Raw genomic sequence first — 11,882 nt, 5'->3', positions numbered from 1 at the left:
GGAGCAGTTTATGATCTCCCCCATTCACCAAAGTGCTTCTTTCCCCAGGGGGTCATTACTGGGCTCCTGACTTCATATTGGTACTTAACATTACCAATAAAGGGGGATCCAGTGTCATTAAACAGCACTGCAGATCCTCGACTGTTTCTGAGCACAGGGAGCTGCTGACAGACCTGAATCAGATGGGGGGTTAATCCAGGATACACAACACACATTTTGGCAGATCTGCCTACTTCATGTGTAAATACTTTGGTAGGATTTGAAGGAACTAATTTAATAAAGAAGATTAACACTTCAAAACATGAAGATCTGCAGGAGAGGAGGTTGATATTTTCTGCTTGTGTCAATCAAAGCATCTGCTGCAAAGAGCTGCCTCCAAAGGCTCAACATGTGTCACTTTGGCTTGACTTTGCATCACTTTTGAAATAACACCTCATCGTATTTGTCTTCTGGGTTCATGAGTCTGACTTATTGGTGTTGTCTCTGGCTGTTGTTCAATGTCACGTCAGACAGTCAGTTGGATTTTGTAACTGCCAAGATGTAATCTCTCTCTTTCGCTCTCCTCTGTGTGATGGACATCAGCAAGACACAACACAAGAGGGAGAAAAGTCAAAATAAAAAGTCAAAATATTCAGTTTGGCTGGGCTGAATAAACTCATCATATCATCATTTATACTGATATTTCAACATATTAAATAAATCTGTCTGCGGTCAACTACTTCAAAAAGCTTTTTCTGGCTCATTGTTGCCGCAATATTTCCTGCACTTTTTTCTTCTTCTTTTTTTGTTTGAATAATATATACACTTGTTTACTCATAAAATAAAATCCCTGTATTTATACAACAGCTTTTTATAAAGGGTACCGTTTCTCTCATCAGAAATTTCTATTTGACATCAAACAAGTGGCAGCGGTGGCTGTTGTGGTCAAACGCTGCCTGTGTATTATGTAAATATGTATTCAAGCTTTTCAGGAATATGTGTGATGAGGTCTGCTGCTGCTCATTGAGTTACATTTACTGCAGGATCACAGATAAATCAATCCTATTCTGTGTCCCTCCACATACTGATTACTGTTGCTGTAAAACAACCTTTTCTCATCATGAAAAGTACATTTTTAAAAATATTTTATTATTATCTTCCTCAGCTTTTATGATGCAAACCTGCAAAACATCACTTTAATCCACTGACTAGAATTAGGTCTTTGAACTGAATATGGGTTTGAATGGATTAGGTATTGCATCACATCTGTTATTAACACAGGCGGAAAAGCACTGACATATTTGTAATAATACAGCAATGAGAAATAGGCCTGCATTTGAATTTGAAATAAAAGTTATCACATTAAAAATAAAGTATTGTGAAAGAGAGAGTGTTGTGGGAGTCCTAAACTCATGCATTCATTTTACAAATCTTTACAAACTAATTTTTTTTTTAAAGAATTCCTGACACACTTGGAGATGTAAAATATTAATATATAACACTGATTTTGAGCATGAAAGTTCATTGTTGACATCGGAACGAGTGTGGTAGTTCGACACTAAAAGATCTTGATTTTCTTCCCCCAGAGATGTTCACGTCTGAATCAAACTTCACCCTAGGATGAAGAGTAAGAATAAAATGTGGTTTAAACCAGAAAATATAAAGTGGCTGAAAAGTGGACTACGAATTAAGAGTTTATGAGTTTATCTAATATACTAGACATGAAATAATAGACATAAAAAAACATGAAAAAACCACCAGTTCAAGACAAACTGTACACATTGAAAAAAAAAACCCGACAATGACTAGTGCAAATAAATAACTGTATACATAAAAAAATAACTGTCTGCACACATTTTTATAAAAAATAAGCTGTATGAGAGGATAATCTTGCAATAAAAATAAGTGTTATATATATATATTTTAACATAGCTTTTTTTAAAATATATAAATAAATGATAGGTACTTGAGGAAATGTGCTAATTATTTCACACTTCTGATGAATCTTACATTTACTATCTGTGGCATGTTTTCCTGCTTGCAAATACTGAAAAGCAAATACTTCATGTGTCTGCACAAACTCCCTGCACCATAGATACACGTTAAATCGCATCATAGCTCTTTACAATGACTTTACACGTTTATCTTGCTTTTGTGGTTCAGTGAAATCTATAAAATCTAAAGGTATTTCATGAAGTTTCAAACTTAACTCTAAAGATTGTGTTACATGACATCGTTATTATCATTATTCACGTGTTTCACTCCACAGGTGCAACCGTGCAAATATTGACAAGGTCCCTTCAAAGTACTTCAAGTTTCCGTGAGTATGGAAGTCCAAGGAACAATCTGCACCAATTCATCAGTACTATATCTGTCACTGTCTAATAAAAGAGTTTCACATGTCCATAAGATTGTTGATGCTGCAGAGATCCACATTCAGAGCATGACTGATGCGTTGTTTGTGCAGTAAAGTACACTAAACCCTGCTCTTATGGCTTTATGCTCAATCCCCCTGTAGCAAAACGCCAGAGCAAGTTGGCACACACTCAAAAATAAGATACAATATTACATTTTATATGGAGATATATATATATAAAAAAAAGATATCTCTCAGGCACCTCGCCCTATAAAACAACAAGAAATCAAACAGCTCAAGTGTTCCCATTCAACATCATTGTTGACATGACAGCTTATTCTTTTGGCAAGCGAGTGAAAAGGGCCTGTTACATGCCTCTCTGACACTTTTCATTATCACCTGCACAAAAGCAACAGTGAAAGACGAGGAGGAGGAGGAGGAGGAGGAGGAGGGGGTGGGTTGGGGTGGGGGGTGGGGGGTGAACCTGCCAGTATCCCCACGCTCATTCATCATAGCCAAAGGTATCTGCATCATGCATTAGAGTCAATAAAACCTGGTGAAACTGGAGCTGATTTCTTGCTAAATTCCGCCATTAGTCACAGGTCCATATTTCAGGATTAGCCAATCCTAAAAGGGTAATTGTTGCACAAGCAAGGGGAACGAGGGAGCTGGGGGGTGGGGGGGGCTCTTAAGGCTGTCTGAAGCCCTGTGCACTCAAAATTTGTAAGAGTGTTTGTTTGGGTATACTTTTAAAAGAGTGGTGTCATTCTTTAGGATTGTCTGTGAGGTTCCTGAGTTTTTGTCCCTTTGAGGTTTTGAGTGATGTCGCTGCTGAGCACAGAAGAGGGATATCAGAGAATCACCGCATGGAAATGTTACTGTATGTTTTCAAAAGTCTAATGGTTACCTCCTAAAAGTATTCAATTGTCACATGTATGTTTGTGCTTTTTTTCTCTCTCTCTTTCTCTCCCCCAGCAGCTCTTAGCGTGGTGCGATCACATTTCTTCGTCGAGGTGAGGCGTGCAGAAGACAATATGACGCCGCGGAGCCACTTAAGATCCCTAGTGATATTTGATAGAAGCCTTAATCGTTATTTGGGGGCAAAGTGGGACAATGGCGCCTGCAGGAGAACCGTCAGATCCTTTTTTCGTTTCTTTTCTTTTTTTTTTTTTCTTGCATTAAAAGTGTCATGCATGTTAAATCGTTTTGCAATTAAGGGACATTTTCAGCACTGGGCTTTACCCAGAAAAGAAACCACTGAGAAATAAGCTATTATTTGCAACTCTATCCCGTTTGATTTCTCTCTGCAGTGAAAGGAAATAGTTCCCATTGAGCTCTGTGAAACAAGTAAACCATAACATTTGGTCAGTCTCTCTCGTGTGGTTTTAGGGAAAACCAAAATATCCCCGTTCAGTACAGGCTTCCACAGGCTCACGGTGCACGCTGAACTCCTGCTGAACTGGTTGTTAATGATTATAACCCTGATATATGCGGGTATATATGGTAAATGAGGGCACACTTAGGAAACCACAGGGGCCTTGTTATGCTTTTGCTATTTTCTTACAGCTTAAGGAGGTCCACCTGTTCCCCGTTAAGTCACACCGTGTTACTGTTAACTTGGAATATTTTAAAGCAACATGAAGAAACGCGAAATCAGTGCTGTCAGCGGGTCCGCTCTGGTCAAAGGTTTCATTAAAATGAGATGAAAACATTACGTTTCAACTCTTGTAGACATTATAAATACCATTTAGGACGACATTCAGAAACAGAATGGAGGAAATTCGTGTTTCATCACATTTGTAGCTTTTTAATTGATGCATGTGGAGATCTGACGATAACAGACAGCAGCTCCATACAAAGTCAATGGAGAGGTTGAAACATGAAAACATATACTGTGCTTTGATTGTGTTTCTGGGGTTCGGTACATGCCATGTTGTTGCAGTAAGTGAAAACCTTTCAACGGTTCTCAAAGGAGAAAATATGAAAACTAAAAACATCGTATTCACGCTCACTTAGAGCTGTGTTGAGCATCTGGTGAGCACTTCCCTGCAGTACAGCCTGTGTTTGTGCAGATTCACATGAAGCAGTTTTGTGCTAGAATTAAAGTTTTAATCCTTTAATCCTTAAACAAAGTAACAGCACAGACACATCCACAAATCTGCGTCCATTAGCACATTTTCGTTGGTTTAGAGTGACAACAGACTCTGAGTAAACTACAGTTGATGAAAAAGCAGCAGTTTAGGGGTAAGAAGAGATGGATGTTGACATGTAATGGCCAGCAGGACTCAAATAACGCTCAGTGTTCAGGTGTTTCCTTCTGTTTGTACCTTGTAAGAACATGATACAAAGCAAAATACAGCAATACGTCTGTCATGCGTAGCTGAAGTTACAGGAAGTTATATCATATTTGTGTCAGAAGGAACAAATTAAACTGAAATAACTCAACTTGACATCTGGACATAACAATCCAAAACCAGTCAGACACTATAACTGTAGTTAATCGGTGCAAATACAGGCTGTTGAGAATATAATATTAGCACTTCATGAGAAAGAACTTCTGTAAAGGTGAGTTAGATTAGTTTTCATATCAGTCAGCTTCCTTTTTCAAGTCGCTTCAAACTTAATATGTCTGTTGAGCTGACTGCGGTTCCTCTTTTACGATCACTTGTGGAAATAATTTAGCTGCTTGCTTTTTGAGCAGTGCAGCAGTTCGGAAACAGAACATTGGACCTGTGAAATGAAATTAAAATATCACCATACTCAGCTGAATCATTCAGCTTAGTTTCACCTTCCTTTGTAACTGTGATTAATGCAATTAAGAGTTAAAGGGTAAGCATTAGTTTGTACTCTACTTTTTGTTGCTGCTATAAACCAAACAAATTCATAGGCACCGCAGCAGTTATGGTTAGAGCTTGGGACAATAAGAAGTCATTCAGGCCGGCTTTGGGCCAGTGTTTGTGCCGATTCTGGTTCAGCGACCATGTGGCAATTCCAGATTTAGGCCATTTTTGGCTACTTAAAATCAAATCAAATCAAATTTAACTTAAAGGAGCTATTTGTAGGTTTTGCTTTTGCTACATAGCCAGTGTTAGCATTAACAGATGTTTATTTACCAGTGAGTTTAGCATCAAACCTTTTTCCTTTACTTGCCAAGGGCTGTTTACAGTGGTGGAAAGCAACCCTCTACTTTTTCTACCACTTCTTTTCCTCTACTGAAGTTAGCATGCTAACCAGCTAACCAGACCATCTAATCACTTTCCGATACTGAGTCACTGTAGCGTCCAGCCTGCCCTGAAGAAGTGCAGCTGCTCAGATGGTGAATTATAACCCCTGTCTTGTAAACACAACAACGATTGAAGGTCTTTGCAGTAAAAAGCTACTAATGCTAACGTTAGCTATGTAAGAATAGCAAAACTTATAAATAGGTCCTTTAAAGAAGAAATTCATTTGATCAGAGGTGCAGAGACAACACTCCATGAAGGGGAGGAAACCAAAGATGATAATTTTTGTCTTACTCGCATCTACTAAATATTCTCCTAAATATATAACTCAACATTGAGCATGAGAGCTGTGATGAGCTTGTGAGCTTGTGTTTGTAGGTTTCAGGGATTTCTGCCGGATGCGTCAGCACCCTGAGAGTGAAGAGCAATAAATACAAAAACCAGTTGAGCCGGTACATTTTTGATATTAATGACTAAAACTGCTTTTCAAGTGTTTCTCTGCGGTGTTAAAATGGCAGTGGGGCACTGGGGTTTACTGACAGTGTTCACACATTTCACTTTCTCTCATCAACAGGTTTCTACTGGTCACATCATTATTCCCTCCTCGCTGCTTTGACTGCAAAGCAAATTCCTCTTGATGACTGCAGTGGGCCTGCTATGCCCTGGCTCAGAGCCAGCCCTGTCTACATTTCACTGATGGACTCACACAGCAATTTGCCTGAACAAACTTATCCCAGCTGTACGGCTAAACCTCTGGAAAAGGCATCACTGTGACAATTTCAGGCATGTTTGGCTTTTCAAATGGATTTTCAGAGATGTTCCTTCCTGTAACTTGTGTTATTTGAGTCTGAATAAAAATAGAAGCGGTCTGATCAGCACACCTCTCAAAGATGGCATTTAAGCTCATGTGTGAGCCTTTTCTTTTCAGATGAGTAGCAGTGAGTTCAGCGGAAACCTGTCAGGAGATGAATAGCAGGGTAATACAGGCTTTGAATGTATTACAAATGACACCATCATAAATAACTTTTCCATAAGATGGAACAGACGGTTCTGCTTTTGAAGGTTTCTGGAGACGTCCACGTTATAGTTCTCTGGATATATAGTTAAAAAATTGCCAAAACTTTAGAAGAAAAAAAAACAAAACATGTCCACACATGGACAACCTTCTGGCATTGCAGGCTAGAAATAGAGAAAGATCTGAACAAATGACGGTTACATGATAAATACTACACCATTAATTGTCTTTATTGAGTAGCTGTATGTTTGTGGCTAAAAGCTGAACATGGAAATGTGAGCAAATGTAAAGAGGAAAGTTTGAATCTGTCTGCTGAAGTCCTGACCAGCTGGTGCCTGATCTGATTTACTTTGTGGTTAATTACTGCAGCATGGGTCAACATGGTACACTGGGAACAGAAAGAGCCAGAGGCAAATGGGATAACAAAAGAGACGCTGGATCCCAAGATGTTTTTCATTGCAAATAGACCCAGGCTGTTTTGTGGCTGAGCGCTCGGCTGCATTCTGACACATACGACCGAATGTGAGCTGATTCTCTCTTCGGCTCTGAGATCATATAGCTGTGATTTCTAGCTTGATTTTGGGGATGTGAAGTTTAACAGCTTTCACAACATTGTTCCTCTTTGGTTTTTTTTTTTTTTGGTCTTTACTTGATCTGATACAGTTGAGATCAAACAGGAAATCCGGGAAAAGACACAAGTCCAGGAAAGACAAAGGTCCTGACTCTGATTAGGGACATTGCAATTACACAGTCCCCAGGCTGCTCAGACGCCCCCGTTCTTACAGTGCGACATTCATCATGAATCTGTTTGATCCGGGGCCACCGACACGTTGGTTGCTAAGCGCTGGAGAAGTGAATGCAAGGACAGCTTAACATTTATCCTAAAGTTAGGAGAGTTTATTTAAGATTTTTTGGAAGTTATGAAGATTGTTTAAGTTAGGAAATGAACTAATGTTGCAAGGCTTTTAAATCCTACATCAGGTCCTAACTCTTATTACCATGGTTACCAAACAGTAAATAGGATCTGCAAGCTAGGAAGTTACTGTAACACTGCCCCTGGTGCACCATTAGCTTCGGTGGAGTCCTATATTCCTCTGTTTGAAAAGGGTTGCACAATGAATCTGATCCACCTGTTGGATACTTTGTTGCATGGGAAACAAAAGGACGCATTTCTCAGCCACGGCTGGAGGAGCCTTTGAAATGGGACAGTCTAGTCGCACGGCTGTGACGCAATCGGTCTTCGAATGCAGCTTTTAGAGGGATGTGGCCCCTGAATTGAAAACAACAGCGTTTCCACCGCAGGAACTTTCCCCAGGAACCTTTGGAAGCACTATGCACGTTTCCGCCACATGAACCAGGGTCCAAATTTAGTTATATTGATATTTAGTTATATATATTTATATAGTTATAGTTAGTTATATATATATTTATGTGAAGGCTTAAAGACCCTGCACATCCACACAGGTGTTTTCACTTATGCTGTTAATTAGTTGCCACTGGGATAGAGCCAAAGAGCCACACAACATACACCTGATGGAAGTCTAATCAGCCAGAGTCATTAAAAACACCTGTGTGGCTGTGCCAAGCCTTTCATTTGCAAAGTAACTGAATCTGTCAAATACATGTATTGGAGTATAAAATACAATATATTCCTCTGAAATTGTATGTAAAGTAGCTTAAATAGAAATACTTGTACTTACTTTCCACCACTTTCTATTGGAAACATTTCCTCATACGACCTTAAACAAAAACAAAGAGTCGACAAAAGCACAGATACTAACAGATACAGAGTCTTTCTACATTCAAATAACAATCCAAACGGTGTATCAGCTCACACTGGGAGAGGTGAACGTCTGCTTAATACCATAACAAAACATGAGCCTGACAAATATGACAGGCCGATCTGTTTGTGAGCGACAACAAGTCATCACAGGATTCCTGTCCAGGGTGAAAAAGTTACATACACATCTGCTGCAACAGAGAGAGAGAGAAAGAGAGGGAGAGCCTTTTTTTAAATGTGCGTCGGAGGCCTTTAACTGCAGCCCGGAGAATAGTGAAGGGATTTGTATTGTGAAAGGCCTGAGAGGGGAGAGGTGGGGCACTTTGACAAGCTCTTTGTGAGCAGAGGAATCCCATATTAATTGCAGCGCAGGGCGGCTGCCGTCGCTGTCAGTGGGCTTTCGTCTGCAGTGCCAGGTGAAATACCACGGGCTTGAATTCAAAAACTAAATACTTATCTCTGGTATTGTTCTCTCGAAGTGAGTGCTGAGTCCCCGGTGAAAAGATGAAGGCTGATGTATCTGAACGCGGCGCCTGATCCCGTTTGTCGAAAACACGTCTGTCGTTACCTCAGTAATGGCTTAAGCCTCGAAACCTGTCAAATGGCACAGGGCTGACAAAACATACATCATCCTCTACTTACACACTGTTAACTCGGATAAGAATGGTGTGCATTGCAGCAAGTGATAACCTGTGTGAATACCTAAAACTAACACAATGTAAATGTGTGGGTTTAAGAATCGTCAAAGGTGCCACAAACTCAAAGAAACAGCTGCTACAATTACAAATTATAAAGATAGATACAGTACAATAGCTTCAACCTGACGTCAAAGAAACGTATTAATGCCGAATACATAAAAATCAAAATGCAGCTTTTAGGAAAAATAAAGACACCAGACAGACAACAAACATACGACGCACTGCTCGGTAGACAGGTAGGTCAAAATCCGTGTGAAAATACACAACATAATGCCACAATATATCATTTCTGTCAAGGTAGTCAAACACAGGATGCCAGTTCTTTTCAGATTTCCAGACTGATGTACTGTGGTTTTGTATTACAGGGATCATTTCTCAAAGCTGTTCGTCCGCTTCCAAGCATTTCAGCTCTCTTAGAGTCATTTTGTCTTTAGGTCGCCATCATATTTAACATTTAAGTTTTCTCTCCGTAACAAGATCTGACCAAGAAATGCTCAATCTGATGAATAGTTGTCTATTCTACGGTTGCATCTCTTCGTCCTTCATGATTAACGTAGATGCCAGTAGATGCTTTACTGACTTAAAACATTTGTTCTGAAATTTTGGGAAATAATTTTTAGACAAGACGATTGATACAACTCCCAGCTAGTGGTTAGCTTAGCTTAGCACAAAGACTGGAAACGGGGGGAACCAGCTAGCCTGGCTCTGTCAGAAGATAACAAAATACATCTACTAGCACCTCTAAAACACGTTACATGTTTAATTAACACAAAAACCAAACTCTGTCTTTGCCCAGACCAGTGATTTCCTACTTCACTTAGGTTTTTGTTGTCTGTGACTGAAAGTCTGTTTCCATCTGCCTGTTTTTATGTGCCTTCACAATTTGCACATAAAAAAATATGTGAGTGAAAATGCTGGAAATTCAGAAATGTTGCAATGGAAACAGACTTAGCAAATAAATCATGCCGTACTGTACATGAATCATGTGACTTACACGCCCGTCGAAGCTTCTGCTCCACCGAACAGATGAAAACACCAGCGATGAGGAGGCCGCAACCTTCCTCAAACTAAAACAAACATGAGTGGGTTTCCTTCGGAGGTTTGGCTGGAGGTCCTTTAATTACATCATCAAAACAAAACACGATGATCAACAGAAGTGTAGATCTTTTCTTCAACCTTCAAGCCTTTTTTTTATAGACCTGTGGAGAAAGTCAACAAAATGTAGACCAGTTGGAGAAATTTCATGGGAGGCAGAAAAAGTAGCAATAAGTTCGAGTGCAAGGTGTTTCAGACAGAGCCAGACTGCTACAGACCCATCAGGCACATTGCTCTTTGGCTTGTCACATAGACTTCCAAACCACTCACAGGTCAAAGACCAGGAAAACATTTTGACCTCACTCTTATTTTATGATTCAATGAAGCAGACACAACTGCCTGTATGAACTGTAAAGGTATCCATTTGAACAGATCCTATTTTAATCATGAGTTATGTCAGTAATGACGATTATTCCATACACTAAAACTCTCCATTTGTTCGGACTCCACACTAAATTTTGAGAGTGGAAACAAGTAATTAGCCGCAGCATGCCACACATACCATAGTATATCATTCCTGAGCTTCTTGTGTCGACTTTCTGCACCAGTTCAAAGAGGAGCTACAAAACAAAACACATTTACACATTTTTCTTTCGGTCATACAGCAACAGACACACTTCTTTACAAATACAAACAGACATATCGTACCGTTCTTTACACTTTAACACCACTAACCTCACTCCTGTGGATTTGGTTAAGATGAAGTGGTCTTAACAGCTCACAGATGCTCACCATGCACTGATGGTGGGCAGGTATTCAGGGCTGACTTCATCCCATCCCACCCCACCAACCCCCCTGAGCTGCAGCGATTCACTGTGACAAGTTGAAAACACATGCAGGCTTCGCTCGTTCGGCTTCACCTTTGCTACAAGCTGAAAGAGCTGGAACACACATTTAGGTAAAAAGAGCCAAACTAACCATCCTGCCCTGTTTCATCTGTTTCATCCAGTTCCAACCTGCGGTGAAAGAGGACACAACTCAATTACAGATGTCATTAACAGACATGTTTCAAAGGCAGTGTGGAATTTTTTGTAGTTCAAGAAGCTACAGTAAAATGTTTAAATGCTTTGTATTTGCTGCTGCTAAAAATCGATCTTTCTTTTCAGGTTTTCTTTTGCAAAGTTTTGTGAACTTCACCTGCCAGAAATCACCCGTCAATCATAAACCTTTGGGAAGGAGTGTAATGTCTTTTTCTTTGTTTTACAGAGTTTGAAGTGTCACAGTTTTATTTCTTTGTTAAGTTGGTCTCTGTGCTTTTTGGGGTACAGGGACAACACTGGATGGTGGCCATCTCTCTTTAAACATTCACGTTACAGTCAAGGAGGCAAACTGTGCAATCCTTCTGTTTATCTGAAACACAAGACTATGCTGCACTACTCCAACTTCAGCAGAACATGTTACTTCCTCTGTGCAAGAGGATTTATGGTAATCAGGAGGATGCACCACCAAATGCAGGATCACTCTGTGCAGACTGTCCTCCCAAGAAAAATATTCAGTCTTATGAGACTCGTGCCGACTGGGAGCAAATTAGAAAGTAGTGAATTGTAGTTATATAGCCACAGAGGGATGACGTTAAGTTACTGCTTCCTACTGTCAGTCAGTTTCTTGTAACCATGACCATGATTGTTCCCTAACCTTCAACAAGTACATGTTGCTTTAACGATGATGGCAAAGGCCCTCTAACCTTCGAGTGGAAGTTATTTCCTGTCAAACTCTGACCATGTAATTTTTGTACCTC

This window comes from Seriola aureovittata, chromosome 5, assembly GCF_021018895.1.
Source record: "Seriola aureovittata isolate HTS-2021-v1 ecotype China chromosome 5, ASM2101889v1, whole genome shotgun sequence".
NCBI classification, from domain to species: Eukaryota; Metazoa; Chordata; class Actinopteri; order Carangiformes; family Carangidae; genus Seriola; species Seriola aureovittata.
The sequence above is the reverse complement of the archived record's forward strand: the minus strand, read 5'-3'. Positions refer to the sequence as shown.